This window comes from Corvus kubaryi, unplaced genomic scaffold (genome assembly GCF_017639235.1).
Source record: "Corvus kubaryi isolate FWS band 111438036 unplaced genomic scaffold, C.kubaryi_AGA036_p1.0 37312, whole genome shotgun sequence".
In the NCBI taxonomy this organism is placed as follows: domain Eukaryota; kingdom Metazoa; phylum Chordata; class Aves; order Passeriformes; family Corvidae; genus Corvus; species Corvus kubaryi.
Genome location: NW_024581098.1, coordinates 2,472,580 through 2,499,660, shown reverse-complemented (window position 1 = coordinate 2,499,660; position 27,081 = coordinate 2,472,580). Strand labels below are relative to the sequence as shown.

The window sequence follows — 27,081 nt, the reverse complement described above, 5'->3', positions numbered from 1 at the left end:
GTAGGTTTGACAAGAAGACATTTTGAAGTAATTTTGTTAAAAACCTGTAAAGCCCTGTGGATATTTAGGAAAGATTTACAATATTGTTTTAAACTAAAATTAAACCAATTTACATTGATATGGCCTAGATATAGATTGAAATCACAATGTCCATGCAAGGTTTTGTTGTGGTTTAACAATGCACTACTAAGCTAATATAAAAAGTGAATTTGCTTAGGTTTAATCATAGAAGAAACATGGCTTAAAGCTGTATAAGCTCTGAAATTTAGGTTAGGTGCTTAGATTCTCTATTGTTTTTCAGCTCACATTTTCCTCACTCAATATATCAACATATTCCTTAAATAGCCTACTTTACAAATTAGCATTGAGTAAATACTAAGAGTTGTTGGAAATAACTACAGGTGATTTACAAGGGAAGCCATAGTGTAATAATTCTGGGGAACAGGGTAAGAATGTTAAGAAAGTTAGTATTTTTCCAGATAAACTATTTCATAAAACTCTGTAGTAGGAAAATTGACTCATTTTTGCAATTTTTTCATTACAGGGAATTAATTTAATTCTGCAGAAAAATCATCAGCCAGCTGAAATTGCTTCCATTAGAGAAAAAACATCTTAATGACTTACAGTGTCTAACACTTAGTGAAGAATTAACAGCACTATTTATCTTTACAGCACCTCTATGTCATTTACAGTTCTAACAGTTGTAATATTAAGTTGCTTTGTTTCTCCGTGTTATCTCTAGCTTCCATTTAAAATCAGAAACTCCATTTTATATATTTTTAATTTGAACTATCCTTGTTCTAAATTAGTCATCCATGAAGATTGAAACAAATAGGTGAGCAAACACCCCCCAAATAAACATATTTTTATGTTTACATATTAACATAAAAATAAAAGTAAAATAAATTTACATTTTAAGAAATCCTTGTGAACGTGACTCACTATGAGTGTTTTTAAAAACCAGTATAGGTTGGGATCCTTAGCCTGGAGTTCACCAAGACCTCATCACATGGAGAAAGGAGCACCATGTTGCTGGAAGAGGGGATAAATGTGAAACCAGTGAAATGACAGCCTCAGTTTGTTCCCATTAATTTCATGTAGCTTCCTGACTGAAGCTGTTGGGAGCTATAGCTCCCGAAAAATTCATACACAGGTTACAGCTGGTGGGTTTCCAACATGCCTTGGAGAAAAACCAGCAGAGCCTTGAAGGTCAAAGCTAAAGCCTTGAGGTGAACTTCCTCCATCTGTAGCTTTCTTGATGCATACCTGAGTGACAGGTCTGTATTGCTTGGACTTTGAAACCCCCTGATGTGTGGAAGGAAAGTCCTGGCTCTGGTAAGGCTGCCCAAGCTTTTTAGATGGTGATTACAAATCTAGAAGATGATGGCCTTTTGAGAAGTCCCTATGTTAGTATGGCTCCAAGGGTGGGAACAGCTTGTCAGGAAGCTTCCTTTTGTTGCAGGAGCTTTCAATCTTGTGTTCTTCAGTGCTGTGTGATACAAAACCAGTTCTTTTGGGGTCTCATGTTACAAAACAAGTTCATTATAATAAGACAGCTGATTTTCCCTTTCCTTAACTCCCAGCCCAACCTGAACAATCAATTTTAATGTAAAAAATAAATAGATAACATTGTTACCAGAAGGTAGAATTATATTTTAGGCCTGAATCAGGGATAAAATCTTGCAGGCAGGCTACAATCAGAAAAAAATAGCTGCATTCCTGTGATGCAATGTTATTTAATCATTGACTTTTGAACTATATTGGCTGTTACATTACCATTTCCTTGGCTGAGTCAATTCTTCCTTAGCTGGGGAATAGAGAAGGGCATGGGTACATAAATGCAGGATCTTATTTAATCTTCCAAGACATAGTGAGGCTGTGGGGAGCATGGAGTGCTGTAGGGAATCTCATGCCCCTTCAGTCAGAATATGAAAGTAGGACGGGTGTTTTTACTGCATGGAGGCTGGGTGAGCAGAAAAAGATGATCTCACTGGGAAAATTACTATTTCACTGTGAGGAGGTAGCCACCTCCAGAAATGTATTTGTGTCATAGCAGTCTATATTAGAATAATACCTGATTCAGACTGAATTGCTGTCATTAATGATGATTCTGAGAATGTAAAAAGTAGTAAAGTCATAAGTCCCATATAATGATTGCAGAATGGTCAACTACTCTCACTGCAATGGCTGTTATCTAATCCAACACATAATTTGTTTGAGTATATTAGGCCATTCTAAATCTATTACGTTTATTATGGTTGCCTGTAATCTAGCTGACTTATAACTTGACTCTCAATTTAACTTTGTTGTATTGTGTAGTATAAATCTACTGTGCTAAATAAGCATCTATTTGAAAAAAAAGTCTCTGAAAGCAGAATAATGGACACATTTCTGCTGTTGGATATTATTTAATACTACTTCTAGAGACAGGAAGTGTACAGAGTTCATTCTAGATATGGTGTAAATAGGAAACCAAGATGAAATCCAGATGTCCAGAAAATCTGAAATCAAGCAATTACTTAGTATATTGAGCAAGGTGATGCAGTTCTCATTAATTCATTCCCTTTAGCTGACAGCTAATTGTGGCAGCTAAACATCACTTGTTTAATGATATCTCTCTTTTTTCATTCCAAAATTTCATATTTGACATTGATCCAACTAATTCACCAACATTTTATTCTGGGAAAGGATGAGTTTTCTATGTAAATCTTTCCCATAGTTTCAGCTGCGGGCAGAATAAAGTAGAAACTTCCTTTCCATATTAGTGGGTGATGATCTGTTCATTTACACTCCTGTCTTCTAGCTGTAACCATGTGCTAGTATGGGTAATTTTTTTTTTTTCCAAGAGACTGCCTTTCAGCAGTAAAAGAAAATAACAGCAAGCCATCTCACCTTGGTAGTAAAGTGTCTCCTTATAATTCCCCTGCTGAAGAACTGCTACACATCGGAAAAAAACATCTTGAAAGGAAAGTTCTCTATCCTTTTAATATTTTTTTGTGTAATTCTCGCCTGTATACCCTTTTTTTCAAGGGATACCCAAGCAAGAGTTACAACTCGCTTTCGCAGGCTGATGTTAATTATAATTGCAAATAAACCTATGGCTTATTTAAAAGAACAGAAATCTCTACAAATAAGAAAAAACCACACAACTGCAGCCCTGTGAGAAGGCAAAGTTTGTGCTGCAGTGGGTTTGAAATTGAAAATTATAATGTAAGGAAAAGGAGTTGATGGGTATCAAAGAAACTACTGCTCTTTGTCAGTGTGAATCGAATACATATACAATAAAATGTACTTTGCACATTCTTATTGTGACTTACCACTGAGTAATCTACACTCTGCTAAATTCTGGGTATTTTCCATACAACTTAGTTTACTGATAGTAAAGTTTAGCTAAACTTTAACTGCAATCAAAGCTATATGAGGCTTTCACATTTTGCCAGTCACTTCTTTTGACTAGGAATTTGTAATTTTTTTTTTCTCATGGCAGCCTAAATAACCACCTTTCTTCGCAGTCACTCTTTAAATAAAACATTAATGACATTTCACACTCCTCTAACAGGAGTCCTCTTTTTCTAATGTGGCTCTATGGAACCAAACTCAGTAACTGCTTTGTGCTTTATACTGAAGACAAATGAACTCATGTCTGAATGTCACCATCTGTACTCGTTTCTGCCTGGTCAGGATCATAAAAAGATCATCTAAATTGCAAACTTGCTTGTGATCTTCTATTCCAAAGATCCTGTATGAGTTCAATAATGTCTTTGTAAAATACAGAGAAGTAAGCAAATCACCCTTAAATCCTTATAAATCTCTGTCAAGGAAGTATATCTCTACTACATGAAGACTTTCCTGGTGATTTCAGGGTGTTGGAATGGAAGTTTTTTCTTTTGTTTTCAATGGATTCACCAGACATATTTGTGTCATATAGAAGTATATTCAATTTGTGTTGTGTCTACATTTCTTTGCTATTTTTATTAAAGGATTTGTTATATTATCAACATTGCTGTCATCTTATTATACCTTATTGACTTTCTCTCACAGTCTAGGAGTTGTTCAATAAAACTTGTCACTCTTTAAAACTTATATTCTTCCACGTATAGCATTTCATTGAACCAGACAAAGTGGAAGAACAGCTCTATTTTTGATAGCACAGTAAATACATCACACAAGAAAGACTGTAGAAAGTATCCAAGAAATGAAATAACACTCTCTTTTAGAAGCTGTTTTTTTAAACTACTCTTCAGTTTGCCAAAAGAAAGTATCCATATCTGTTGCTGTGCAAGCAGAGAGGTGCAGAAACAATTAAAACCCTTCACAGTTGTACTCTGTGTTACTGAATCAGCCTGAATGATGCTGAGAGAAACAAGAAATTAAAAGCCACCATAAATGGTGCATGAATTATTAATTTAAAGAATAATTGATGGGATTTATTAGCCAAAAATTTAGAAAGTAAAATTCTTAATAATCCCATTTTATTTTCTGGGGGCATTGGTCAGCTTTATGCCTGTCCCCAGGCACGATATCCTGCCAGAACTTCAGTGAGAACTTCTTGCTGGGCAGTGGCTTACACACAGCACACACAATGCTCTGATATAAATTATTGCTATACAATTTAAGTTTAAATGTATATAAACAAGCAGAAGAGGGAAGAGGCTAATTTTTTGTTCTTGTGGAATGCAAGACTTTTCCTCCTTCAGCAGAAGCCTGGAATTTGAAGATGTCCTTCTCAGTAACTTAGTCTGACTCTCCCTTGCAAGGACCTGACTTACCCATTGAAACTGAAAATTATTCTTTTCAGTACTTTGCAACAAAGAAAAAGCCTTACCTGTATGTGAAAGCTGAATGCACACACTTCTTTCCCCTCCTGCCTCCCCATTAAGAAACATACCTGTTCAACAAGAGGTGACTCAGTGTACTTAACTCAGTACTTGAGCACGTATCTTACATGTTAGGCTAAAAGAAATCCAGGCCTGAGAACGAGACTAGGAGCCATCTGCTCTTATTTGAAATATCCACAATAAAATGATCATATAAACTGTTTTTATGCTCAGTGGAACAAAATGCGCACCCTAAGAGGGCTATTCCTGAAAATTTTTACAAATTACTCTTCATGATACGAAACTCTTCCTTCCAGTTTCTGTTAATTTCCCTCATGAGACCAATGTGCTTTTCATCAGCAAATACATCCTTTCTCCTCGTGTTTCCTGTGCAGGACCCACTGTCGTTAGACCATGGAGCACATGCTCACTTGTAGGCTCCCTTCAGGTACTGGAAGGCTGCAGTGGGGTCACCCCAAAGTCTTCTCTTCCCTAGGCTGAACAAACCCAATTTTCTCAGCCTTCCTTTGTAGGAGAGGTGCTCCATCCCTCTGATCATCTCTGTGGCCTCCTCTGGACTCGCTCCAGGATGTCAGCGTCCTTTCTGTCCTTCCTGTGCTGGGGACCCCAGAGCTGGATGCAGCACTCCACTGGGGTCTCACCAGAGAGGAACAGAGAGGCAGCATCTTCTCCCTCACCCTGCTGGCCACACTGCTTTGGATGCAGCCCAGGGTACAATTGGCTGTCTGGACTGTGAGCACGCATTGACAGATCATGTGCAACCTCTCATTCCCCAGCACCTCCAAGTCTGTCTCAGCAGGGCTGCTCTCAGTCTGTTCATCCCCAGCCTGTATTGGTATTGCTGTGCCAACCCAGGTGGAGCACCTCACACCTGGCCTTGTTAAACCTCATGAGATTCCCATGGGCCCACTTCCCAAGCTTCTCCATGTCCCTCTGGATGGCATCCTGCCCTTCAGGTGTGTCAACTATACCACTCAGCTTGGTGTTACCTATGAATTTGCTGAGGGTGCACTTGATCCCTTCATCTATGTCATTAATGAAGATATTAAATAACATTGGTCCCAATACAGACCCCTGAGGGACACTACTTGTCACATTCTTTAATATTAATCAGAAAAAAAGTTACTTCTTCCCTTTTCCTATAAATAGCAAAAAGATACTAGATTTTGAGGCAGACTGAAATTACTAAGTAATTTGAAGGGTCAGTAGTTGAAGTGGTTCAGTTCAAAATATCCATTACTTACTTATTTTGCTTCTCTGAGATAAGAATTAGGAGAAAGCAAAGCAGCCACAAAACTTAAAGGAATATAAAGAAGTTTATTAACAGACCTAAAAGAAAGAAAGAAAAAAAAAACAGACTAAAGCTTCAGAACAAGTTTCCTCCCCCCACCTTTCTCCCTTCTCCCACTGACAATGTAAAAAGACAACTCTTGAGATTGTCAGTCAGTTTACCACTTCTGTAATAATCTTTTTCAGTTCACATAGGGAGAGGAGTCTCTCTTGCTCATGCTACGGAGACATCTCCACAAGAAACAATTCTCTCATGGCTTCAATGTCACAGCAAGACAGCTGCCCGGGTTGGTTCTCTGCTCACATGTGAAAGTCCCTTCCCTCGACTTACAGCTTTCCCCACAACTGCTTTTGAGGGTTCAGTCTTGAGGTAATGGGGTACCATTTTAAGGATGAGCTGTTCAGAAGCAAAGGTTCTCTTCACCTGTCTCTGGGAGCATCTTCAGCTCCAGGAATAGAGGCCCTCCTCCTCCCCTGGGAGCAAGGGTCCGCATCAGTTTCATCTCTCTCTGTTGAAGCTTTTCATCAAATCACAGCTATTTCAACATTTGCTTATTTCAGCACAGGTACTTTTGCTCACAATTGCAGTTTGAACTCTTCACCCCCCCCATGCTTTCATGAAATTACAACGGGTACTCTGGTGTATCATAGTCCATCACCATAGCTTTACAACAGAATTTCAGCTTCTAAGCTTGAAGCATCTCCTCTTTTTCCTCTCTCAGGGTTTCAGCTCTTCCTTCTTCACTGACTTTGGTGTCTTTATGGTGTTTTCTTCATGTGCCTTCACCTTTCCTCTTCCTCTGACTCGGGAGAGGATTGATGTCTGCAGGCTTCATCTGTTCTGGAGAATCCTACAGCACTAAAAGGGTTAATCTCACCCGGGCCTTGCAGCTGGAATTTGCCTCTCGCTGTTGGTCACATCATCTTTGCCGGGCAGCAGCCTCAGATGAACCTTTGGCCTCACTGGAGGGGGTGGGGGGGCCTGGCCGAGCCGCGCCGCGGGCCGCCTGCAGGGAGCGGGGCTGCGGGGCCGGCCCGCACGGGGGACAGCAGGTGGAACAGAGCTGCACGGCTCCGGGATGGCTGTGTCCCTGCTGGGCCGCCTGCAGGCCCCCCCAGTTACCTGTCCAAAAGCTGGAAGCAAGAGAGCTTTCCCAGGGTTTGTTCGTTCTTAAGTGTGTATCACAGAGGTGTGTCAAGCTTCTTAGGTGGCTTTAAAAAGTTGCCAAAATTCAAACTAGCCAGTTGATTGGTTCTATTGCGTCTAGAGGAAGCTGTAAGCACCTCTTCCCAAAAAATCACTTCCGTGGCTGGAGCCCTCTCTAACTATGCTAAATCATTGTTCCGGTTTGGCCAAATTTAGAAATAGATCCTCTGAGAGAAGGCACAACCACCCCTCCCCCACCAGGTTCGGGAAAAATAAATTTTCCTCGAAGGAAAGTGAAGGAGATAAAACTATTTATTTAACAAACACACAGGAAAAGGAAAATAATGCTAAATAATAAAATCTCTCGCTGTGGAGAAAAAACCTGGGAAGAAGTGTTAGAGTCCTCCCTTTGGTCTCCTCGGAGCTGGGGCTTGGCCCAGGGCCAGGCCCTCTGTGCCCGGTGGAAAGTCCTCCCGATGTGCTCTGACGTTGAAAGCAGTCCAGTAGAAAAGGGAGAAAATCCGGAATTCCAGAGAAGGAAAAGCAAAGTTCAACTCTCCGTCTCTCTCCAGAGAAAAGGAAACTGAAAAAAAACTGGCCAAAAGCTAACTGGAAAGCAGCAAGCTGGGTGCCTCCTCACTCCCCTGCGGCAGCTGGGAAAAACTGCTATCTCTGTGTGACCTTGAACAAGCTGCAAACTGCTTTGAAAAAGTTTTGCTCTGTTTTTCCTTCCCCCTCTCAGGCTCAGTTTAGAGGCATAGAAAGGCACAAAGTTAATTTCTGGGCATAGGGCAGCGACATGGGATACACATCATAAAGTCACCCCAGGACAATCATGACAGTAGTGATTGTTTTAGACTTTTAAAAATGTCAGTATTTAAAAATTACCTTGAATAACTTAAGGTGGATCTGTGAAGTCAAACATAGTCTTTTATCTCAGGTGTCAGTAAAGTCAACTGCTAAGCAATAAAGAATTCTGCCATGCCCTTCTCTTGCTCTCTTCTCAGATAAGTATTTTGCCATGAATTAAATAATTTAGGCAAAATGAATGGTACAAAGGAGGATCCTGTATCCTTGTCGCTGGTAAATACAAGAGGGTAAAAATAGGTTATCAACTTTGCTTAAGGGAGTATTTAATTATTTATACAGAATGTAACAAGGTGAAGGGGAGACTGAGAGCCTCTGCACCAGTTCCAGAGTATCCAGTATGACTATTGCATTTATGAGAGGTGTACACCAGTGTTCACATACTCATAAGAAAGGGAAAAATTAATACAGATTTTCTAGCTACAAGTTTGATCCCCATACAGGGCATTCACTTAGGAGACGGACTTGATGACCCTTGTGGGTCCCTTCCAACTCAGAATATTCTGTGATTCTGTATCAAAGGCTGAAAATCAACCCATTTTGTAATACACATGTCAACTTCTCTACAGGGACTACCATACACAGAACTCTCAAATAGAAGAAATGCATTCCAGTCTTGGGAAACATTTTTGATCCTGATAAAAAGCATTTGGTAAACAATTACCGAATTCACAATCCTGTGATTGCTAAAGCAATGACTTTCAACAAACCTATAATTCAGCTTCTTTGAAATTAACCTACTTGTATTAATAGAAATCTTGTAAGGAATACCATGCCACTCAGAGAAAACTCAATTGCTCTAAAGTTGATTGCAAACGGAAGTAGACTTTAAATAATACAATTTTCATCCAAAATATGTAGCATATATCATAGAAAATGTACAAAATAATGATGCGTTAGCTGCAATATATATTATTTTAAATTATTGGTGTATATTTAAGCATTAAGATTTTAATAAGCTATTCAATAAACTTTACTTTAGTGTCCTTCTAAAGGCATATTTGAAACTTATTTTATTACAGTAATAAAATATTATGTAAAAGAATTATGTGAAAGATAAATAGTATTTTGTCAGGTGAGCACACGATAACATTATATATAAAGTTTCAGTTGTTCAGGTACATTTAGCATCAGCAAAGAATTAACATCTGTGCTAGACCCTCAAATCTTTGATAATGATATTTCTTGGGTAAAACCTTGAAATTCTAATGTTGCTTATAAGCAAACTATACACTATTACACATGCATAATAATTTTTTTTTAATTGACATAAATGGGAATCTTTACAGGTTGCTTGCAATACACTACAAATTTGTAAACAGTTTATTTCAGATTTATGTTTCTGGAAACTTTAAAATCATTTATGTGTGAATAAGAATAAAGGTTTTCTGAGTTCCTTCATGAAACAATACAGAATATGTATTTAAACATTATCATCCCCTACTTCTGTTGTAAAATAGGCCATGGTATTTTCCTATGAAATCAAGATGTTTTTCTTTTTAAATGGGAAGTTCATTAGGATCTGTGAATGTGTATCTCTGAAAAGATAGGAGAGGCTGGCTATTTTCAAGCAAAGGTCGGTGGTGTGGTGTAATGTAATAGGAAGTCTGCCCCAGAAACACTCAAAATAGTGGGGATTTTGCCTCTGAGAGAGGGAACAACCAATAGAGATTTCTATTTATGTCCTGTTTTCAGTGTGGCACGTATCTGAGTTTTGATGAATGTTCCAGGCTTCTTCCCAGAGTTTACCAGCCCTGACTGCTGTTTCTGTGTTATACCATCCTTGGATGAGCTAGTGACTTACAGAGAACTGTGTCTGCTTGGGAAAAAAGCAAAGCAACATGTTTAACAGAACTCATGCCAAGAATTTTCATTCAAGATTCCTGAGATTTTTATTCTTCACTAAATCTCTCCCTGTGCTTTCTGTTTGTTACAAAATATCAACATTTTGTACAATGAGCTTCAAAATTTGGTAAAATGCTATGGGGAATGTAGTACCTTGAGATTTATAATGAACTATTGCAGTTTAATTATTAAATCATTAATTTTAAAAAAAGGGAAGGAAAGGAATATCAAATAATCTCTGTATAATGTTTTCAATTGTCCATCCTGGAAAAGAATCACAGGTGAGCAGCAGTCTATGAAGTGTTGTTAATTATTGCTTGTCAAAAAATATGCTGTGATCATTCACAAATCAGTAGGTACAGATCTCCTGTTTGAAAATACACGTGCAATTTCATTCATAAAGTGAGGATGCTAGTATTGCCTTTTGCAATTTTGGTGAAGCTAATGTAAGTATAATAACTATATCAGAACATGTTAACTGCTTCAATAATTTTACCATTAGGAGATGAGGACATATACATGGTGTGGTAGATATAAGGGATCGTATTAGGTATAACAAACCATGTTATGGATGAGAATTAATTCATTCAGTGTTGTTGTATGCTATTAAAAAAAAATTAAAACAAGGGCACTGTTTCTAGCTCTCTCCTACACCAGCAAGTTTTAAAGGCTCATCTTTAAAATTCTTCTTTCCATAATTCATAATTCTGACAATGCAACCAGCAGTCACAAGATAACAAATTTTTCTTTGTTTTTTTAACACTGAGCAGAGTAATACTTTAAAGGTTAAAGATGGACAAGAGCCTACAAATTGCATTTCTTCTATTCCTTGGCTCCATTATTCTAAAATGAAGAACATAACCAAATACCTCCCTTTTTGGATTCCATAAATATATAAAATAATAATGAAATTAAAATTTATAGGCAAATAACACTATGAAGATACTAATTTTCAACTAGAGTACATAAGATTTGAAGGTTGATCTGTTGCAGTTATCTCCATACTTTCTCTTTGCTTGCTCAAATTTCTGATGCTATCATCCAAGTTTTTGTTCCTTTCTTGGTATAAACAAAATTCATCACATTATGACAGCAGTCATAAATACATTTGACCATATATTATGATAGCTTAAGTAAGTAATGTTGCCATTCTCCATAAGATAGTTTTTCATGTTTAAAAAGCAACAATTTATTTATATACATTTTGGCAGTTATTACATAAAGGTATTAACCTTTCTTTTAATCAGAAAAAATTCTTAAACTCTGACTCCCTTACTGTTTTTAATGTGACTTCTTGTCCATCATTTCAATGAGTAAGGAAAAACTTTGCTAGTTTTGTTAGTAATAATGTACTATCACAACTGTGCCTTACTGGATCATCAGTCTTTGGTCTAGCAAATAGATAACTGTCGTGGTTTGACGCAGCTAAGCTTCAAGCACACGAAATCTGTTATTTTTATAAGGAGAAAATAGGAAAATATTGAGGAAAACTAGAGAGCTGCAAGGCAAAACAGGTTCAAACTTAAACAGTTGCGGTACGAAGAGTTTTATTACTAATAGAATTAAAAGTAAAAAGAAATAACAAGAAATTAAAGCCAACCCCCTCCCCCCCTTCCAGCACTTCCATCCTCTTACCCAACTCACACAAAGAATAACAGAACATGGCATTTTAGTCAGTGCTGCAGTTCTTGAAAAGTCTCTTTCTTATACTTAAGGAAAAAAGGGTTTTCTTCTGCTTCACATGGCTCCCAAACTGCCACAAACAGCAGACCCACTCAGAAAGAAACAATTTGCTGTGGTGTAAAACATCTCTTCCATGAGAATCTCACAGTTCCTTCACACTGCCAAACATAGGCTATCACATGGGGTTATTAATCTTTTTAAGGATGAGTTACTTTGGCCTGAACACAAAGGCTTTCTTCGCCACAAGTCTCTAAAAGCCTCTCACTGCTTCTATATAGCCTGGTGTAGGCACTCTTCACAATTTTCACGGGCCACACGTGAATTTTTCATCCCCCCATGTACTTCAAATGGATTAAAGAGACAAACAGTTTTTGATATTACAGTTTCTTACCACAGCATGCAAAAAGTTTTTTTAAGCTGCGCGTGAGAATCGCGGCACCGCCCTCTTTTCTCCCGTCGCCATTTCCAGCTCCGTCCCACGTGACTCACTTCTCTTTCTCTCTGACTCTGAAGCCGCCACGTTGAAGGTTGTTCTTGTTCAGGCTTTATGGTGGAGAAAGCCTCGCTCCCTTTGTGCTGCTGGCTGCATGGTGTCTTCTTCAGTTCAGCGCAAAGTGTGCTGGCTGCAAGAAAGAGGCTCCACCAGCTTCCGCTGGCTCCACCAGCTGTGCATGGAGAGGAGAAGGACCTGCTGGTCCCAAGAAGCTGTGCCAGATGGGTTTAGCTGTGGCAGTCCATGGCTGGTTTTAGCTGCCTGCGGCTCTGGGACAGTTCCCCCCCACAGCGACCCAGGATCTGTGCCACAGTGTTGGGAAAGGGGGGAAGGGGGCAGGGGCCCCAGCCTGGTCCGGCGGGTCCCGGAGGCTTCCCCCACCTTCCTGGAGGTGAGCTGAAGCAAAAAGCAATTCCCGCCTTTCTGAGAGGTTTAAATATGTAAATTGCGAGAAGCATCATTAGTCTAAAAGACTGTCCATCAATTCAGGTTCAACCCACTACATTAACAATCTAGATATTTTTCCATAGCAACTCTTTCAAACAAAACATGAAGAACAGCCAGCATTTAGTTGTTGACGATATTCAGTAGCTTGCCTGAGTGATCACAGGTCAGTTTTCAGTCACACCTTTAACCTATTGTACTTTTCCATAATGAATTTGAGCTTTAATAGTTCTTTATACAGAAGGTCTTTTTATAGCAGGTAAAACAGCGTATTTTCCACAAGGCAATTTTTAGTTCCTAATAGCAAATCACTATTTCCCCTTTTAAAAAGCAAGTTATTCTGGAATTGAATTATACGAGGTGACTCAGTACTAAATTTTATCTTCTCTAAAGTGGAGTGCTTTCAAAAAGAAGTAGCTGAGAAGGTGTAATTGCACATACTTTATTTTTAACCCATTTTCTTCTAATTTCTTTGCCCACACTTCTCTGCTCTGAATAAGCACTGTTGCTTCTACACTATCTATAACTTTAATCTCTTTAATATCTAAATGTTAGAATATTTGACACAGGGACTTAGTTAGGAAAAATTTCTTAAATAAGTGCTCTGTGAACAGTTCGGGTGAATGCTATATTACATTGCCCAAATGCTAACTTTCTATCCACTTGTTTAATTCAAATAACACCCTTGGTCTTGAGCTTTATTTATATCTTTGTTCTAATATTTTTGAGACATCATTAAAAAGAGAAATTAAGACTTACATGGAAAACAGTATATGGTCAGTCTTTACATTTAAATATAGTTCCAGGCTTTTGGGGATGTCAAATATTTTGCTGGTAGATAATTTCTTTCATATACATCTTCCTGCCATTGATCTTTGCCCTTCCATTTTCACTAATTTGAAGAGCTTCAATGGTTTTCAAAGGCTGCTAAAGCCTACATCTGTGCACAGGTAACAATACAAAAATGCAAATTTTCAAACTAAAATGAATGAATCTGCCTAAGGAAAGGGTTTATTGCTGTCTTTTATGACTACAGGTGATTTAAACTTAGCTGTGATTTACAGAGGAGATGACATTGACAAATGAGAGCCTTCCTCTGGATAAACCATGTAGTAAAATCTTACCAACTACTGTTGTACGTCAGCAATAAGGTGGGAAATAATTGTAGGCCCATGCATAGAAAATGCTTCTATTACTCCAAGGATCTGGTAGGACAATAACTACCTCTAAAGAAGAGAAAAATAGTGATGTTTCAATGAGTCAATTCCTGTCCTGATATTTAATTTTTAAAAACTGAGCCACAAATAATAGCAGTAAGGTAACTTTGTAATTTTCTGGTTCTTTCTACTTTTCTTTACCTTTCAACTTCCTAAGTCTGTACAATTAATGTTACTTGTGTTAATAATGGAATTGTGCTTTCAAAGGATTGCCCACTGCCTTCAATATACCATTGTTCCCAATACAGATTTAACTCCTAACAGGTATGAGTCAAGAGGTGCTTTTCTGACTCACCTTTCAGTTATTTCAGTGTATTATTTAATTTAAAAAATGTTATACTCTGTGAGAATTTCTCAGATGAGACCCAAAGTCTTTCTAATGGTCTTCCAGAATGATGTGTGCTTTTAGCTGTTAAATAGTTGATCACAGCTGCTAAAATAGTTAACTAGGCTGCACCTAAACCAACATCCCTCAATAAAAAATGTCTTTGCTGTTACCTAAACTTCAATAATTGTAACAAGTAAATCTTAGCATTTTGCTGAATTTATAAATAAAGGAATATACAATCTGCCTTTACGATGCTAACTTTGTGCTTGAGAAAAATTTTGTTGCAGGAGATGTAAATTCCACATAAATTTCCCTACTTTAGCTTGTGATCTTGCAGGCTTTGGCTACCTGCACAAAAGAGCTCCATTACCCAACATTCATTTTCTTTTAGTGTCTTCATATTATGTAAATGTTTGGGTTCCTCATACATGTGCATATCAGTCTTATAACTGAATCTTGGAATTTCAGAGTCAGAATGTACATGGAACAAGGGGACAGGGGGTTTTGTCCGTTCTTTTCGTGAGGCATAGTCTTTTCATGTTTAGTATAATGCCATGCTTGTTATCATCAATACAGACTACAGGCAGTGGTATAATAGTGCTGTCTTTGGTGGTGGTGTTTGCAAAGTTTGTCACCATTTCAAGTTCAGCTTGTTTTCAGTCATCCTCTGGTTTGGTTTTTTTGTTGTTGTTGCTGGGTGTCTTTTTTATTTTTTATTTCAATAAGTTTTCTGGTATACTTAAATAGCAATGTGTGGGTAGAAGATTTGGGGGCAATTGCTCCTCAACCCTCCCAATTTGAAGAGTGGTGCTTGTTTTAATACATGCGACGCCTTAGGTCTAAGAGTCGTCTCTAAATCACTCTTCACACCCTTCTCAAATAGAAATACCCCCTTGGAAAAGGTGCTATTTTACCCGTCCATATAGCATTTCTAGGTTTCTTATTCTGCTTTTCCTCCCTTCTGACCATAATACTGAACTACTTTCCCACATCCAGCTTGAACTTCTCCATTGCGCCCTTCGTTTGGAATTTGAAAGAGCTTTACTTTACATGTAAAGTACTATGCAGTGGGTAGCTATACTGTATAAACAACTCTCTATATACTGTACATTGTACAAAGAAAACATGTTGGTTTTTTTAATTCCTTGCTGCTGGCTCTAAACCCTACCAAGTACTGCCTTAAATGTTTCTCAAGTGGTTCTGACTTCAGAGTTGAAGTTCCGCATAATTTTGTGACCTACTGAACTCTGCTTCCCCAGCTTTCTATCTGATTAAAGGTTCCTTACGCGTTCCCATCAATATTTCTAATCTTTCCTGGCCAGCCTTGTTGCTTGTCTCTTGAATTTCTTCTGTCACAATGTTTTATCCCCTAATTTTCTGCACTGATGAGCTGCCCATTTCTGCCTCACCAGAACCAAAAAAGACAACTCATGCGATTGTCCCTTTTGTCCTGTGTACCTACATAGAGAGCAGAATGATAAACTATTTCCTTCTAAGTAAATAAAATAGTGGGTTATTTGAACTGATTTTAATACACTGTAAAACTGACTAAATTATCTGTGTGTGTGAATGACTCAAGCACCTGCCAAGTGTCTTCATTCCTCTTGGGGACATGGTTGTGTGTTTTTTTGTCAATGTTTTATGACTTGTAAAGACTAGATAAAGAAAATTTTAAAACCCTTCAATTTCCATTAATGTTTTTATACCATAGGTACTTGAAAAAAATCATGTGTTATTAAATAAAAATTATTTTTTCATATTTTCTCACACCTGTGGGGTTTATTTACTTGGAAATTTTTTCCCCCATTGCTTATGGACCATAGTTTCTGTATTGGTTTTATGCATCTAAACCTTCAGGGCACAGAAAGACAATGGTACATATTAAAAATAAAGTAGATTTACATGCCATGCTTTCTCAGTTAAAGCTTCCCTCGCAGAGGAAGAAATTACAGATTCACCTTCCCCAATACTCTGGGTTCTCTTTAGTTTGGAAGGTTAAGTTCAAGGATGTAAATTAATGAAAATTTAAGAGTGTGCTTCTTCTTTGGAGGGGTTATTTTTGTCATCTTTTGCAGTTGAGAGAGGTATGCTTTAATGACTTAAATTTGAGTTAGGGAAACAGGAATTTCAGCTGATAGCTAGTGACTTGTGAAACTGACTTGAACAAATCTTTTATGATGTCCCCATGACAACTCTTGGCTTTAACTTTGAGTAACATTAACAAGTGCTTTGGAGAGATGTCATCAGATTACTGGCTGTGGCTCTGAGTGGAATTGGTAGACTTCACTTTACAGGTCTTTCTCTACTTATTGACTGGTGGCCAAAGTCTGGCTCAGAATCCAAGATAAATAAAGCTGTAAGGAGGTGGCCAAGAACACACAAAATAGTTCTACCTTTGAATAATTCCTGTGGACTTTACAGTCACCGAAGCTGGTACAGAGACAAAATGCACTCCTGGTCTGAGCAGTGGAGCTTGCAGATATGCCTTCTTTTCACTTGCAGAGTACTGCAGCTGTGGGAGGCAACCTACAGCCCCTTGTGATTGCCTCCATTTTTCACTGGCAAATCAGTACCTAAAGATGTGTGTCTTCTATTCTAGCTCTTAATTTGTGGGGAGAGATGCCACTGAAATAGAACTCTGATGTCAGACCAATAAAGAACATTGTCCTTTTCATCTGCATTCCATGTTCCTATGTTATAAATCCTTGATTTTTCACTTGAAAGTGTTCATATAAAAGGCAGTGCAAACCCTCTTTAATTTTACATTTTTGTCTTGCCCTGCAGCTGTACTGCAAAATCACTGTTCTACAATTAAAACTATTTTCCTTGGTGGCATGCTTTAAGAGTCTGGTTCTTTTGTTGGCAAAAGTTTCTTGTATATGAACATGTATTTCTAGGTGAGTCATTACTCAGTTGAATGAAGCTCACAATTATGTGGAACACCCAGTGACACAGCTCTTTGAGAATAATATTTCTGGAAATGCATTTAGTATTTAGCTCTCAGCCAACATGACATGAGACTTTACTGGTTTGCAGTTTAGAGCTTGGGCCTTTATTTCAGCTATGGTATAACTGACGTTATGAAGAGTTACTAGGAATACCTGTAAAACTTTTAATACATTGGAGGGAAGGAACCTTATTATGGCAAAACATGGTTAATACAATATAGTCTGCATTTTTCAAAATTAAAATATGAAGATTAAAAAAAATGAACTAGTCGTTCTCAGAGTGGTTTAGGTTGCACTGATTGGGGCTGGTAATGTCATGCAGTCCATATGAAAATGGATGTGCTGCCTCTGAGTAAAAATTGCTGCAATATTTCAGGTGTTTCTACAGCTGCTGGGCAAGAATAGCGCTCTGAATGCCCAGGTGGAACTGGGGAATGCTTGAATGGGAGAATGGTTTGTGCCTTCTCTTTTCTTTCTCCAGTAATTTGTTAAGGAAGACTTAAGTCAGCTTTTATATTTCACCCTGGCCAAATACACAATAGAGCACTTTGAGAGCCAAAGTGGTTAACTTTATTCAATTTCATAGTTTTAAGACAAGAATTTCAGTGAAATCTACAGCAATCAAAACTAAGCCCAGGCTGGTTTGCCTCGGAGTGATGGAGAGGCACGCGTTGAGTCTAGGGGTAGCCCAGACTGTCGGAAGAAAAGCTGTGTCCTTTAGACGAGAAACACCAAGGCTACAAATGGAGCTTCCGTGAAAATCTGACACTTTCAAAAACTGTATTTAAAAGCACATTTAAGGATTCCACAGTAGGTATAAAAAGGCAATGGGAAATAATTAATTCTTTTGAAAGTGTGCAACCTTATGCTGGCATTGAAGTTGGTTATAATTTGCCTCTTTAATAACATTTATTACATTTGCCTCAGCCATTATATGGAAAGAGAGAAAATTCCTTCTGGATTACAAGAAGAAATAATTGAAATAACTCAGACATATTTTTAGCTGAAATATTAAAAGTGCAAGATTTTTCATTTCAGGTAATTGCCAATTTAGCTTAACACAGTTACCATTTTAATAATTAGACATTATAACTGATAGTATAGAATAAAATTTGGCAGAAAATTTGAAAACTGAGTAAGAAATTATGCTAAGTCCTTTGTACACAAATCCTTACCTATATGCAGCATTGTATGTTCAATCTTTTCAGGCTCTGGCTTTTGAAATCGCTGCTCTGGAAACATGATAGTAACCTTTTTCCCTAAGACTGTTAGATATTCCATGCATTTCTGATATTGTTCTAAAATCTCTTTCTAGAGAAATAGATAAATAAATATTCCAGCTGTGTCCTGGCTTAGTTCCTGGGCATAACTTCATGAAGAAAAGAACACCTGTTCAGTTTCTTCTAACAGTGATGAATTTTTGTGGCAGGACAGGATGTCTGTTTTAGTCCTGTGGTTCAGTACCACATTTGTAGTTGACTTCTGCTCTTTCTGGTTCTGTTAATTTAATGCAAAAATTACCTCTGCCCTATGAAAATAATTTTTATAGGCTAAATTCTGTTTAGACACAATATTTTGCAGCTGTTGTCATTCTAGACTTTCCTAACAATAGTTTTGCAAATGCTCTAACCCTTTATGTTTAATACGTTCTTGTTTTCTCTTTGCTTAACATTAGAATGTATGATACTTTGTATTTTGCATGTACAGTAAGGGTAAACCTGAAGGAACCAACATATAATCTTTAATTGAAAACACACAGAAACACATGCATAGAAGACTGGAAGTGTCATTTTAGAATAAACCATTTTTAATAAACTTCAAGTCTTTTGGAGGGGCTTGACTGTCAGTGATGTTGAAAACCGATAATACTTTTGAACCAGGCTTTTCAGTGTGCTTAGGAAATAGTCTAAAATTTGTGAACAGAATGCTCTACTTCTGTCTAAATCTCATTTCAGGGCATTTTGAGAAAGTGATGCAGGTATACTTGGTAGGATATTTTGTTTGTTTAGCAACTGAGGATGATCTTCCTGTCTTTACCAGGACATTCAGAAACTATCAGCTAACAACCTCTGTGTCTCCTAAGTGAAGAGCCTTGAAAGAAAATCAGGAATCCTGAAAATCTGAGTTCTAAAAGGAAGGTAAGAAAATGGATGCAATCTGAAAAAGGAGATAGAAAAAGATGAAGATGTGGCTATTTATAGAAAAGGATCTACTGGAGAACCTGACTGTAAAATTGACCCTGCAAAGTGTGAAGTGTAAAAGCTTAGGAATGGGTAGTCTTTTCCCATTCTCCAGGGAAAAAACCCAACTGAAATAATAGAAATTACTTAATCTTTCATCTCATCTTTCCATCCCAGGGCAGACCAGGGGCACATATTCTTTCTCTTTCTAACCCAACATGACGTTTTTAGAATTACAAAAATCTGAAACCCCTGTAATTGATATATTGGGTTCATATAGGGATTTATGAACCACATAGATGAGCTGGCAGGAAACAATATATGCCCTTTGTTCTGATGGAGGATTTGTTGAAAAGGAGTTTGAAACTGAAAAGTTGTGGATCTGAAAAATCACCTTCCAAGTTTCCAATGTGATGTAAATAGGACGTGCTTTTCAGCATGACTGAGCAAAAGCCTATGCCACTGCATGATCCTTTTTTCCTTGTGTTAAGTGCAATCAATAACAAGCTTGTAAAAATGGCTGGTGACAGAAGTGTGAAGAGAACATATCAATCAGTTTCTGAGTATAATGGCTCTATGTTATGAGAAATTAAGTACAGTAAACCTCAAAATCATTTAAATTAACTTGATTCTTATTGCTTCTCAATACTAGGTTAAACCATCAATACAATAGAAACAGCATGCAAACTACAATAAAAAAAAAAGTCTATTTAATAGACTTTTTTTCTCTAGAATTTCCACTGACACCTATTCAAAAACAAAAGTTATTTTTCGAACAAGCAGCAGGTATAAGTGGTCTGGAAATAGCAAGATAACATCCACACATTCCTGCAGGAATTACACTCAAACTTTTTGAATCTAACTGGCTGCTAAGAAGCCTTTCAGGTTCCACATACCGTGTGGTTCTTGTGGAATAGTAGGTATTTTGGACATGTTTTGCACTATGAGGTGCTGGTTCCTTATGATGCAAGTAAGAAAAGACTCTGTAAAGTATCATTCAAAATGGTGGAGTTTTGAGCTAACACAACAGAGAAAGAAAAGCATAGATAATTTTACATCTTACATACTGAGAACTCTGAATAATGCAGCATTGAATGGCTTAACTGTCAGGGCACATCACACCATGCAGACCCCATCCATAAAAAGCATTATCCAATTTTGATTATTTGACCTCTTATTGAATTTTCTTACAAGAAAATAACTCAGTGCATCCCTTCTACTCTCAAGCAGAAAGGGCGTTTGTATAAGAACTACTTGTTGCACTTTTAGATAAAAGCAAGGATACCAAGGTGATGTAGCCATCTATACCATGTGGGAGCAACCTGCACACTCCTTTTGTAACCACTGGCCAAGCTCATCCTGAAGACAGGGGCTACAGAATGACCAACACAGCCTGAGGGCCATGGGCAGTGCAGCCCAGCCCAGCCCAGAGGTTCTCCCTGTTTCTTCTGGGTGGGTCATTACTCCTTGATGTACAATGGTCACCCAGTCAGGAACATTGCAACACTTTAGAGGCAATCATGAGACCCAAACAGAAGATGTCATGGGAATGGAAGAGAGAGATTTGTGTTCATGACAAGAAGTTCAGCTGGTGAAGAATTACAGGAATTGCATATTTTTTGTTGTAGGTGAATGAATTGTCTAGTGGTTAGAATATAATTTATCAGGGAGGAACTCAAATAAAAAAGAAATTAAAGATCTGCTTCACTCTAATATCTGGATGTGAAAGCCTCTGAAAGGTCAAAACTTCCCAGTATTTCTCTGTCCTAAAATCTTGGTGATTCTGTGCCTCTGTATTATGAAAATATTCATTGTATTAATAATAGAGTGTGGAATAAGAAATGAGTGGGAGTATCAAGAGTGCATCAAGAATGCCCAAACTTGTAAGGGATCACTCTAACTTAGTCTTAGCCTATCTTTGCAGTCAGAAGGGGATCAATCAGGGCATAAAAATTGGGATGGTTGGCTTCATAGCCTAATAGTCTTCTGTATCTGAGAGGTATTGCCCAATAATGAAGTTCTGAAGAATAAATATGCTTTCCTAAAATGTTGCTAGGACTGTGTGGCTTTGCAAAGTCTATGTTTTTATTCCAAGTTCCTGTTCACAGCTTGATTGGGAGCCATGTTGCTAGCTTTCTCCAGCAAAATTTCCTCCTACTGCAGTCTCTTTAAGAGCCAAATCAGTGACCACTTTAAAATGTTGAAACTTCTTGTAAGCAGCTTCTCAATCACTTGTACAAATCCTGAATGAGGTGTGAAATGCACTTTGAAATTAAAATTGCAACAAATATTCAATAGATAGACTTATTGCATGAACAAATTTCTAAATAATTATTGAAATATAAATATTTTGAAACTTAACCCCCCCCACCAAAACCAGTTTTGTTCTATTTCCTATTTGATTTAATTAAATGTGATAGTTTCCTTCTGAACAGCTTAACCCGAGGAAGAACTGCAAAAACAGCTGCAAGCAGTAATTTGTACACTCAACAGCCATGCAATCAACTAAGAAACTATCAAATTACTTCTGAAATTAAAATCCCATCTATGGAATTTCAAATAAACAAATAGGACTTAGTGTTTATCATCTGTCACACATTACTTTTAAAATAGTGACAGGTAATTTGTGAGGGAATTTTTGACAGAAATTATAAAGCAATTAATATTTCATTGCCCAACAAAATGCTGAGGGGAACAGATGACAACAGGGATGAGTTTAAATAAACAGTGAGCATCTTCAGTTCGTCTTTTCTGCTATAATCATGCATAGTTTTGGAAGTGAGATTGCTGTTGCTACACTGGGTCTGAGTAAATAGCTTTTAAACTACAAAAACAGCCAAGTGGATAGAAAAAAATTGAAGAGAGCTGCTAAGAAAGGAAGGTGTTGTGAACATTTAACTTTCACATATCTCAGTAGGTGCATGAAACTCAGTATGATAGTTCTGTCCATCTGAGACTTCCTAGAGAATATCCGTGCAGAGGAAACTTCTTCAGCTTCATCAGGAACTTTCCTGTGATGATTTTTATGAAAGCTAAAGAAACGATCAGGTGTCAATTTCAATAAAGTAAACCCTGATTAATAAAAATTTATCTCATTTTTATGTATGTGAAACTGTATTTTGTATGGGGTTTTTTTGCTGCTATTTCTTAAAACACACTGCTTGAGTAACAAGCCATATAAGAACAAAAAGCCTGTAAGAAAATGCAGCAAAAATTATGCTAAATCTATAACTGAGAAATGAGTTCAGATATGATGGAATGACAGAGTACATCTACATTTAATAATAATACCTAGAAGATTTTCTATCTTAAACTGTATAATAATTTGATAGAAAAAAGGTATTCAGTCATCAGTTCTTTATATATGGTATCTAATCCATAATTATAACATAGTCTGCATTTGAAAACTTCCAGACTTTCTGGACAGAGGAATACAAACACTAGAGCAAAGATTATAACATGGATTTAGTGCAGTACCTGGAGTGAGCAAGGATGTAAACAATGCAAAATGGAAGAACAAGCAAAAGTCCCTGTTCTCACAACACAATGTTCTTTCCTACTGCAGAAGCAATCTGAGCAGTAAGCGTCCACTTACCAGCAGGACGGTGATCTTTTTGTAATTTGTATGTGCAATGGAAAGGTGGCATATTCAAGGGATAGAACAACTGGAGCATAATAATGCTTTTTTTCTAGCAGAGCTTGGGACAAGGCAAGAATTAGAAATGCTGGTAATCAATTCATAAGAATACTGTTAATCCAGCTGAAATGAGAGAAGACAAACATGTTCAGAACATTATCCATGCTTCGTCCTAGGTGGTAGAACAAAGACCCTCAAAAAGTATTTCAAGAGATATAAAAGAGTCTCCAAACATTCAAGTTTAAACTTGTAACTTCAATATTTAATTACTATAAAAATGAAATAAATACAGACTTTCAAATTTTTGACTGCAATTAGGCATTCTGCACAAATTCTGATACAGTAGCGTGTCATATCTTATTTTCCTAAATTGTTTTCAAGTTTTTAACACTTCTGGATTAGCTATGCACTTAGATAACAACTAGGTCTACCAAAACTTTGTAACAACTTTCTACTACCTAGCTTAATAACTAAAGTATCTGGGACAAGAAGAAGTTCCTGATGTAAACTTTTAGAACAATATGGCTGATAATTTTGGCAAAACACCTTTTCCCAGTTCAGTGCAACTGAACTGTTTTTTCTCTTTTATTTTCCTTTTTTTTAATGACACCTTTTTGTGTCCAATTTTGCATATCATGTTCCACAGGAGTATTTCATTATTCTATTTGTATATCTAGCAAAACTTCTATTTGTGATAACCTTGAACTACAAAGTTAAGGTTCAGTTTGTTTGATCTTATAAGTTGTTTTGATTTATAATACATAATTCCCACTGATAGGCTTGTTTGATCAGTGATTTTTATCTTAAGAACACTTTTTAAATTGACTGACTGTAGGCTAGATTATTAAAATTATTTTTAAACAAATCTTGATTATTTGAATTTTGGTCATCTAACACCAAGAAGTTTTGTACAAAGACCACAATCTTTGTTTTTCTGCAAAAGGATTTTCCTGTTGACAGAAAATCAAGCAACATTATATATTCTTGAGGGACCACCCGATATACGCAATCATTTCTTGTTTAACGCCGTATCCAGAAGTATTAAGTCAGAATTGCAAATGTGTTACCCCTACATAGGAAATGAGAACTTTTTCCTTTTTCCTCTTTTTCTAATGATTCATATTTGTATGCAGGTTAAGTGTAAACATTCAATCCTCTCCGACACTTTCTCTTTATAGATCCACTTCTGTTTGTAACAACTTCATTGTTCCCTACAGTTTCCTGAGGAGGAAAGGTGGAGAGGGAGGTGCTGATCTCTCTGGTATCCGGTGAGAGAACATGAGGGAACAGTACAAAGCTTCATCAAGGAAGTTTCAGACTTGACATTTAGGAAGCATTTCTTTACTGTGAGGATGGTAATATACTAGAAAAGGCTTCCTGGAGAGTTTGTCAATGCCACAAGCCTGTCAGGGTTATAAAGGCCTTTGGATAATGTCCTTAAGAGCTTTCTTTAACTTTTGGTCATCCCTGAAATGTCATGCTTGGTGGTTGGTTTAGGTCCCTTCAACCTGAAACATTCTAATCAAGTCTAGGCTGCCCTATTCATGTATTCTTCTGCAGCTCTGTTTATTGGTGTAGACACAAATGGTTTTCAGTGTCACTAAAGCCAGCTAACAGAATGGCCTGATTCCTGGTCTGTGATGTTATCCTGTTTTACTATCCAAACACTGACTGCTTCTAAACTTATTCCTGGTAAATACCAAACATATACAGGAATTGCTTGAAGAGTGATAGTTCATCTGGATAAAAACTGCATATGGGGCAATCCTAAAAGCTTAACAGTATAGATGATCAAATCCCAGTGACAGGGAATGTTCACTGCAATTCTAATTTACTGATCTAAGCAAAGCTTTAGAGCATTTGACTGCAGGTGTACTGGATGGAACAATTCTGTAAGATGGTTCCCCCTCTTACACACTAAATTGAGGCTGATTACTGCTTTCTCAGTTAGTAGTGGGGATATAAAGGAACCTGAGAAGGGAAGGGACTGTGTCAGGAAGTCATAGTGGCTGTAACAAGCACACTGTACCAAAGGGCAGAGCATTGGTCTCCATCATACTGCTTGTCTTCCAGCTCTGCTGGAGTCAGGGCAAGGAAGATGTTAAGGATTTCCTATGAGAAATTTAGCTTTATGAAAGATCTGATATGTAGATCAAACACAACTTCTATCCTAGCACATATTGTTGATGTGTTTATTTGATTTAAATGAATAGTACAGATAACTTCTGATAACAAAAAACTGACCTGGCTTTTATTTTTTTTTCTCTTTTCTGCTTTGCTTTATTTCTATGATGTTTTTTCTTTTCCTATTTTGGTTTTACACTAAATATGCTTTTGGGGGCATATTCCTTTACACATGAGGTTTGTATTATTTTAAGATGCTGATTCTGAGGGAGTTTTTAAGACACCCAGGTGGTTGCTAAATAATGCAGTGTGGATGGTGACCCAAAGAATGGAGATTTGTGTCATAAAAATGTCTATTTCTCAAAAAAAAGACGTCAAATGATGTTCAGAAGCATACTTACTTATTCAGTGAGGGCACTTGCCCTACCCTGAAGTCTTCAGGCTGTTGATTTAAGTTATGTTACAGTGTGACTGTTGGTGTTTGGGGGAAGAATTCTGGTACAACGGAACAAGAAACGTGGAAGTATATATAGTTATGTACAGATGCATATATAGTTATATGTATGTATCCTACAGCATCCAGTCCTTTCTTTTATGCAATAATCATTGACAGAAAAGAATAACACAACACTAAATAAGTCAATAGTATCATATAGTGTGGCGATTCTTAGGCGCAGTGCAACCTATAGGAAAATAAAATATCTTCAGTTCCACGCATGCACAACTTTCCCTTGCGGGAGGTGGACATTTGCAATGGCTCTGCTCCCATCAGTGAATCCAAATACTCATAGGCAGCCATTTCTTTGCTCTGTAAAAGCCACTGGCTGATTCATTTCCTTGGTTGTGTAACTACTGATTGGCATTTTTAGTAAAACCCTTTTAGCTTAGCCTTTTCCCTCTGATTTGTGATTTGGCCCAAAGAAAAAATGTCCTAGTTTAGCTCTGACCTACTTATAGTAAAATTGACAGCTAGCTCTTTGCATAGGTTTCTTTATTAAAATCAAAGAGTGCCCTCAAGCCACCAAGTTTTTAAGCAAACCCTAAAGCTGTCTTAATATCACTGATGGAATTACAGGGCAATTTCAGATATGTAGCATTTCTAACATATTTTGCAGGAGAGCAAACTGCAGCCAGCTCAAAAAGCCAATATGCATATCATAAATATTAATATAGCAGCCATTCTTTATGGAAGGACATTCTTTGTACAAACGTCGATATAATATATGTTGTAATCTTTCTTTCAAATGCAAAGTTATCAAATATCCTTAATTAACCTGGGTGATTTTTTTCCTAATGACCATGACTTTGAGAGTTTTTATAGTATTGTTTTCCATAATCCAAGTTACTCTTTTTTAAAAAAAATCTAATTTTTGTTTTAATCTTCCTTCAAAAAATATCAAATATGATGATTTTCATATTTTAATTTTTTTTTGGTAGGGTTTTTACTTTTCTATTGAGAGAAAAAGTAAAAAAAAAAATTCCTCCCCTCTGGTTATTATTTTTCTTCTATGGTAGCAATGCTTTTTTTATTGTTTCTTTGCTTTTTCATTTATTTTTTCTCTTCAGCATCCTCTCTACATGAAATTTTATCACAAAAGAAACAAAGCAGTGTATAATGACCAGGTGGTACCGTGTAAGCATATTCTTCTTGTATGCAAGGATTTTGCACTGCATAATTCAGAGGATTTCTGAATGCAGAGTGATTGGCCTGATATTTCCTTTAGTGAGCTCAGCCCTATTTATTATTTTTATCCTATAATTCACTGTTAACAGCTGCATATTCTGTCTCCTGTTAAAGAGAAGAAGAAAAAGCATTTTCTATGTGGGTTTTGTTTTTTTCAACTCACTGTCTCCACTGAAATTGAATATTGAGGGTCTCAGTTACAAGGTGGAGAGAAACCATCACTTTTTTTGGATTACATATCATGCTCAACATCTCCCGTTCTATGTGTTCCCCTTTCAGGAAAACTTCAGGCTGTGCAAAAGTATATTATCTATATGTTTGTGGGGTTTTATGCTCTTCTTTGAAAAAGGTAAATG

General features: G+C 37.1%; 1 long non-coding RNA gene across 2 annotated transcripts in view; it reads left to right on the top strand.

Annotated features, from left to right (window-relative positions):
* LOC121665126 overlaps positions 1 to 21,282 on the top strand; it is a 41,001-nt gene extending 19,719 nt beyond the window's left edge. Inside the window, exon 8 of one of the 2 annotated variants that reach the window (XR_006016237.1) lies at positions 19,141 to 21,282. This is a non-coding gene — a long non-coding RNA (uncharacterized LOC121665126). The remainder of the gene's footprint in view (positions 1 to 19,140) is intronic. The other variant, XR_006016236.1, reaches the window with a different exon arrangement.
* The last annotated feature ends 5,799 nt before the right edge of the window (positions 21,283 to 27,081 follow it).